Below are 6,860 nucleotides of genomic sequence, written 5' to 3' on the forward strand. Positions count from 1 at the left end.
AGAGTTTAGAGTATGCCGAAGGGGAAAAAAGCCCTAACAAATAAATAAGTAAATAAGCAAGATAATAGCAGAAAATGCAAGTAAAGAGTATGGATTTACTTCTTAGTGTAATAAGCCACTGAAGCAGGAAAGTGAGTATAAAGATCACTCTGATCACTATTTGAAACAGGAAAGCAAGACCAGAGGCAAGAGACCAGGTAAGAAGCTACTGCCCAAGAAGAAATGGGTTGGTGGCAGTAAAAACGAAGAAGTAAATATACCTGAAATGTATTTTGGAGGTAAAATTGACAGGGTTTGCTGAAGGACTGATTATGTGGGGAATGGAGGTGCAGTGAGGCAAAGGGATGAATTAAGAATGACCACCAGATTTTTCACTTAACGGGGGTGGAGGAGGAGGGCAGAGGGGTGCTGAGGAAGGAAAAGGCTGAGAAACAAATCAAGAGCTCCACTCTGAACATGTTCAGTTTTGGATGCCTAAAGGCAAATGGAGTGAAGATACCACAAAGGCAGTAAAAGAAATCTAAAGTTCAGGACTGGAGATAAAAATCTGAGCGTCAGGCACCTGGGTGGCTAGTCAGTTGAGAGTCCAACTCTTGATTTCAGCTCAGATCACGATCTCACAGTTTGTGAGATCGAACCCCACATCAGGCTCTGCTCCGATAGCACGGAGCCTGCTTGGGATTCTGTCTCTCCCACTCCCCTCACCACATTCTTGCTCGCTGTCTCAAAATAAATAAACCTTTTAAAAAATCCGAACGTCAACAGCACATGGACAGTGGACATGATGAGATCACCTGGAGAGAGCACAGGTAGAAAAACAGTAGAGGGAACATAGTGATAATCGTAATAGTATTGTATGGCAACAGATGGTAGCCACACTTGTGGTGAGCACAGCATTATGTAATGTATACACTTGTTGAATCACTGTGTGGTATACCTGAAATTAATGTAACACCGTGTGTTAACTACACTCAAAAAAATTTTTTTTAAGAAAAGAAAAAAGTAGAGGGGATAGGGGCACTGGGCTGGCTTAGGCAGCACAGCATGTGACTCCTGATGTTGGGGTTGTGAGTTCAAACCCTGCATTGGGCACAGATTTTACTTTAAAAAAAGTTTTTTTTTTTAAGTTGAGGGAATGGCTTGGAAGCGCTAAGGCATTAGGATGTTTTGAATTCAGGGAGAAGGAAAAATCAACAAAAGGAGAGAAAGGGAGTGAAGAGAAGGAAACCATAAAAGTGCAGTATCCTGGAAGGTTCTTCTATATAATGTGATTCACTAGTCCATCACCACCCTCCCAAACCTTGTGACACACACCCACTCAAACTCTATAAATAAAAAGACTAAGGCAAAACCAAAAAGACTGAGTGACATCCCCAAAGCCCCAGCTATTAGGGACCCAAGTCCAGACCTAGAACAAAGCAAGATGGGACTTCTGACCTCTAGCCTTTTCAGCAGCTAGCACAGTAGTGCTTCTACTGTCAGGTTCACCAATCTGAAGTGAGACAAGAGGAAAAATCACAATTTAGGAAGAACGTATCTTAGATTACAAGGTCTAATTTTAATTTTTTTTTCTGTGTATTTTGTTCACATTCAAAAATAAGTTGAATCAAAGTCTCTGTGGATGAGTCTCTTTACACAGTAGAAAACACAGTCAAGAGGTGCAAAATGGCAATAAATTAAAAGACAACTCAATTTTCTACACTTCTAAAAAACACCCTGAAGGTCAAAGATCCTCATCAGAGTATGAATCAGGGGGTGTAAAACAAAGTTTTTTTGTTGTTAGTCATTTTTGCTTTAGTGAATACAATTTTCATTTTTAAAGCTTATGATTATTACTTGTTTCTACACTTGCCTTCTGAAACTAAGATCTTTATCCTGACCACTGTCTTATGCTACATTATCATGACTTAAACAGTTCTGCTTTTACCATAAAAACCTTACAGCATTGCATAAAAATCCCCAAATGATTAATGAACTGCTGAGAATACTGACTCGGAGATGATTTTATTAGGAATCACATTTCCAAACATTCACTCAGTGCTTCAAAGTAAGTACTCATCTAATTTAATTATGATGACTTCACCAGACACTAACACTACCCACAATGATGTTTACAAAAGCACTTGTCACTCCCTTCGGATGTAGCAACGCAGAAAAATGAGTCTGTTTCCATATTCCTCGTGTGTTTATACTCTGTAACAAGTGACAGTTAAGTGTGACTTAAGATTATTTAAACTGCAAAGCACTTCCAGTTTGTGTGTCCCACCATTTTCCATCCTAAGCGAATCCTAAAATTCTTTCGGTCTTATTTCAACAATTGCCACTCAGCACCTGAGACAGGTAGCCCAAGTAAGCCTTAGCAAGAAAGAGACTACAAGATTCTAGTATGGGAAATAGACGATTCTATTTTGGCCACTGTAAGAGAACAGTCTCCAATATTAGGCAATTTCAGTGAAGGTTACTGCAACACCAGAGCAGTCTGTAAATAAATGTGCCCCCAAACGTACACCCGCAGCCTGGAATCAGCAACGGCTAACGAGAAGAGATGCTGCCTAATAGCTTACCACTTACCGAGCTCTGGCAGGTCGGTCATGCACATCATCCGGTCCTATCCTCAAAACAACCCTGTGAAGTACGTATTATTATTCCCATTAACAAATCGGGACACTTGGGCCCAAGGTCCCAGAGCTGGTCAGTGGAGGCGGTGGAATTTGAAAACACGACCGTACCCTAACAGCCCAGGATCCCCGCCCCTAAAATGCACTTCTACACAAAAAGGCACCTGAGGGTGGAGAAGCCGCGGGGACGTCCGCAAAGGCGGAGGAGAGACAGGGCGAAGGCGCCGCCTCTCCAGAGAGGGCCCTTCAGGAACGCCACCAAAAGCGCCAGCGGCCGGGGGCTACCGGTCGCGTCTCGGCCGCCCGGTGGCCAGGAAGCGCCGCTCACCTAAGAGAGCCCCGGGAGGGCCGCAGTCGAGCGAAGCGCCCCCGCAGGCCGGCGGGCGGGTGTCCTCCGCGACGGCAGGAAGCGCGCCGCGGGTACACAACTCGCCGGCGCCGCAGGCTGTGGCGGGCTAGAGCGCGCCGCCCGCCCGCGCGGGGGCACCTCACCCGCCGCCGCGACCGCGCTGCCACTCGGCTGCGCCGCATCCGGGTCCCGCGCCGCCGCTCTCACCTGCCCGGTGTTCCGCCGCCGCAGACTCCTAGCTCCGGTTACGCGGTCAGCAGCCCAGGCCACCGCGACCGTCCCGCTGAGGCACCCCCATCCCTGCCTCTCCCGGTCGCCTCCCGCCTGCCCCGCGCGGCGTTACACTGGCCCGCCACCCACAGCCATGGCCCGCTCTGCCGCCGCCGCCGCCGCACCGACCGACGGAGCACGCGCGCGCCGCCGCCGTGCCCGCGCGCGCGCCCACCTCCCCGGCAGGCCTTCCAGCAGGCTTCGCCCCGCCCCGCGCGCTGCTCGGACCAATCCCCGGCCCCGCAGCGGCCGCCGCCAGACCTGCGGGACTGGCCCGGCAGGGCAGAGAGAGAGGCGGTGCTGCCGCCTAGTTCTCTCGGGCTCCCTGCCCTCCCGGGACGCTACTGCTCGCCGTTTCGGCTCCTCTTTGTGGCTTCTGGAAGACAGTGGGATTGGGGATCTCCAACAGGCCGCCTTCAGCAGAGAACCGCCACCTGCCCCCGGCTTTCGTAGCCCCCTCCCGAGACACCCCTCTGTTCTAGATTTCCTTGTTGGCCTTCGCTTCCCAGTCCCTCTCCCGAATTCCGTTCTGGAACTTTGAACTGACTCCTCGTTGACTGGGCGCAGCCCATCGCTTTTCCCCCTTCTTCTGTCACTCCACTTCTGGAGATGGAGTTGCTAGATTGGCTGCTTCACAGCTGGTTCTTCAAGTCCTGCTGTATTAATGGTCATAAAAGCAGAAGTACAGCCTTCCAAGCCCAAGATTATTTTTCTGTGTGTTCATTTTTGCGACAGTAACAGCTAACATTTGTATGTAGTGCCTTATAGTTTACACAGCCCCCTTTGCATACCTTATCTCCTGTTATCTTTGGACCTCTACCAGGAAATTTTATAGACTTTCTTAGAGGCACACTTCAATTTCACTTACTGAAAAGCTAAAATCTTAACTTATTGTAAAGCTACTATATTGCAGAGTTATTTTAACTTTCGCTGCTATAATAGCTCAAGCAAATATTTGAGTAACCGAGGATGGAATCTAGAAGTAGAACCTACTATAAAGCAAAGATGGCAAACAGGCCAGTGGTAAAACAGTAGTTTGATAAATTATCCTAGTTTAATTGAATATTTATAATACATCAAAGTTAGAACCATACCACATTCAAAAATAAATTCCAGAAGAATTAAAGATATAAAAATATACGAAACGGGCGCCTGGCTGGTTCAGCTGGAAGAGCATGCAACTCTTGATCTGGGGGTCATGAGTTAGAGCCCCACTTTGGGGGTAGAGATTACTTAAATAAATATTTTACATATATATGTATATATATGTGAAACAAACACTTAGAGGGAATTTTTTAAAGAATAGTGATATGACATTTATTTCGTGAGGGGGAAATTTTAAGCCAGACAGGAAGCCCAGAATCATTAAAAAAATTGTCTACATAAGTATTGTGAAAGTTTTGCATGACATCACAATGACAAGACAAATTAAAGAAAAATGGAATAAAACAACAAAATGTATGGCAGACAGGGGCACCTTGATGGCTCAGTTGGTTAAATGTCTATCTCTTGGTTTCAGCTCAGGTCATGATCTCACAGTTTGTTATGTTGAGCCCCACATCCAGCTCTTTGCTGACAGTACAGAGCCTGTTTGGGATTCTCTCTCTCCTTCTCTCTCACTCTGCACCCCACCCCCCGCCCTTGCTTTTAAAATAAATAAACTTAAAACAATAACTTTTAAAAAAATGGGAAACACATTGTATCTCTAACATACATATCTCTATGTATCAGAAGCGTAAGAGTTTCTAAAAATGGATTTTTTTTAAGTAAGCTCTCCTGCCCAAGATGGGGCTTGAACTCACAACCCAGAAAGCAGCAGTCACATACTCTACCAAATGAGCCAGCCACATGCCCCTATAAATGGATTTTTTTTTAAAGCCAGCTGGATCAATGTTATAAAAATATAGGCAAGGTATACAAGCAGGCAATTAATGGAGGAGAAAATCCGAGTGGTCCATTAAAAAGACGCTTATTTCACTAATAGTTATGGAAAAACATTAAAACAATAATCCATTTTCCCTCATTAGACTGGCAAACATTAACAAAAGCAATCAATGATACCTGGGGAAAGGAGCCCTGGTACACCTCTGATAGAAGTATAATAGCTGCAAACTTTCTAGAAGTAACCTGGGAATATTTATTAGCCTTTAAAATACACACACTTGCCAATTGACCAAAAAATACATTAACTCTGCCCTATGGGAAAGCTAAAGAAAATATCCATAAGGATATACACAAGAATGCTGCAGTGGGTTGAATGTTGACCCTTCTACAAATACGTCCACCCAAAACCTGTGAACATAGCCTTATTTGGAAAAAGGATCTTTATACATGTAATTAAGTTAAGGATCTTGAAATGAGATCATGTTAGAATTAGGACGGGCCCTGTATCCAGTGACAAGTGTCCTTGTAAGGGAAAGGCCAAAGGAGATTTGAGATACAGAGACACAGAGACAAAGGTGATGTGAACGATGAGGCAGGGACAAAAAAAAAACAACAACAAAAAACAACGAGGCAGAGATGGGAATGATGCATCTACAAGCCAAAGAACGCCAAGGATCACTGGCAGCTACCAGAAGATGGAAGAGGGGCATAGAACAAATTCTCCTTCAGAGTGTCTAGAAGGAAACAGCCCTGCCAATTCCTTTATTTCAGCCTTGTAGACTTAGGAATTATGAGAGAATAACTTTCTGTTTTAAGTCCCCCAGTTTGTGATAATTTGTTAAAGTAACCACAGGAACCTAAGACAGATGCTTATCATATTGTTTGTGGTGTGAAACAAACACAAACAAACTGGGAACAAGCTGATCGTCCATAGATAATGGGATCCATGAATCAGTTGCCCTGCCTCCATACTATGGAATATTATTCGATGATGAAAATGAGTTAGAACTATTTGTATTGACCCAGAGGGATGTCCAGATATATTATTAAAGTCAAAAATGCAAATTATAGAGTGATAAAGAGTGGTATGATCCTTTTAGTTTATTGTTGACCATTTATATATGTTTATATGAATATAGAGAAAGGGGTGGAAGGAATTACGGTAGGCTGATCACATTGGATGACTCAGAGGGCTAAAAGAGGAAGACTTGGGTGGGAGGGAGTTATCTTTTTTAATATGTGTAGATCTTTGAATTATCTTACTCATTTTTTTTAACTTGATTTAGTTATTTTGAGAGAGAGAGAGAGTGCATGCACAAGCAGGGGAGGGCAGAGAAACAGGGAGAAAGAGACTATCCCAAGCAGGCTCTGCACTGTCAATACAGAGCCCCACGCAGGGCTGGAATTCATGAACTTCAAGATCATGACCTGAGCCAAAACCAAGAATCAGTTGCTCAACCAACTGAGCCACCCAGGTGTCCCAAATTGTCTTACTTGTTATAACCAGTGTATGCATTAACTTATTCTTTTAATCCAATAAATAGTTTTACTTTATTTTTTTAAGTAAGCTCTATGCCAAACATGGGACATGAACTCATGACCCCAAGGTCAAGAGTCACATGCTCTACTAATTGAACCAGCCAGGCACCTCTAGTAAACACAGTTTTAAAAGAAAAAACAATTTGTGACTAGTTCTTAAATCGTAGTTAAAGTTGTAAACACAGGCGTGCCTGGCTGTT

The 6,860-nt window shown here is 44.4% G+C and overlaps 1 protein-coding gene across 2 annotated transcripts in view; it reads right to left on the reverse strand.

Annotated features, from left to right (window-relative positions):
• PIK3CB (phosphatidylinositol-4,5-bisphosphate 3-kinase catalytic subunit beta) overlaps window positions 1-3,376 on the reverse strand; it is a 182,221-nt gene extending 178,845 nt beyond the window's left edge. The window contains exon 1 of one of the 2 annotated variants that reach the window (XM_047098635.1): window positions 3,175-3,376. The gene's annotated coding sequence lies outside the window, so the exon portion shown is untranslated. Of the gene's footprint in view, window positions 1-2,946; window positions 2,970-3,174 lie in introns of those variants that run through there. The other variant, XM_047098638.1, reaches the window with a different exon arrangement.
• Between the last annotated feature and the right edge of the window lie 3,484 nt (window positions 3,377-6,860).

Source organism: Lynx rufus, unplaced genomic scaffold, assembly GCF_022079265.1.
Source record: "Lynx rufus isolate CCGP_SWC_20201006 ecotype Redwood Valley unplaced genomic scaffold, mLynRuf1.p SCAF_5, whole genome shotgun sequence".
Classification (NCBI taxonomy): domain Eukaryota; kingdom Metazoa; phylum Chordata; class Mammalia; order Carnivora; family Felidae; genus Lynx; species Lynx rufus.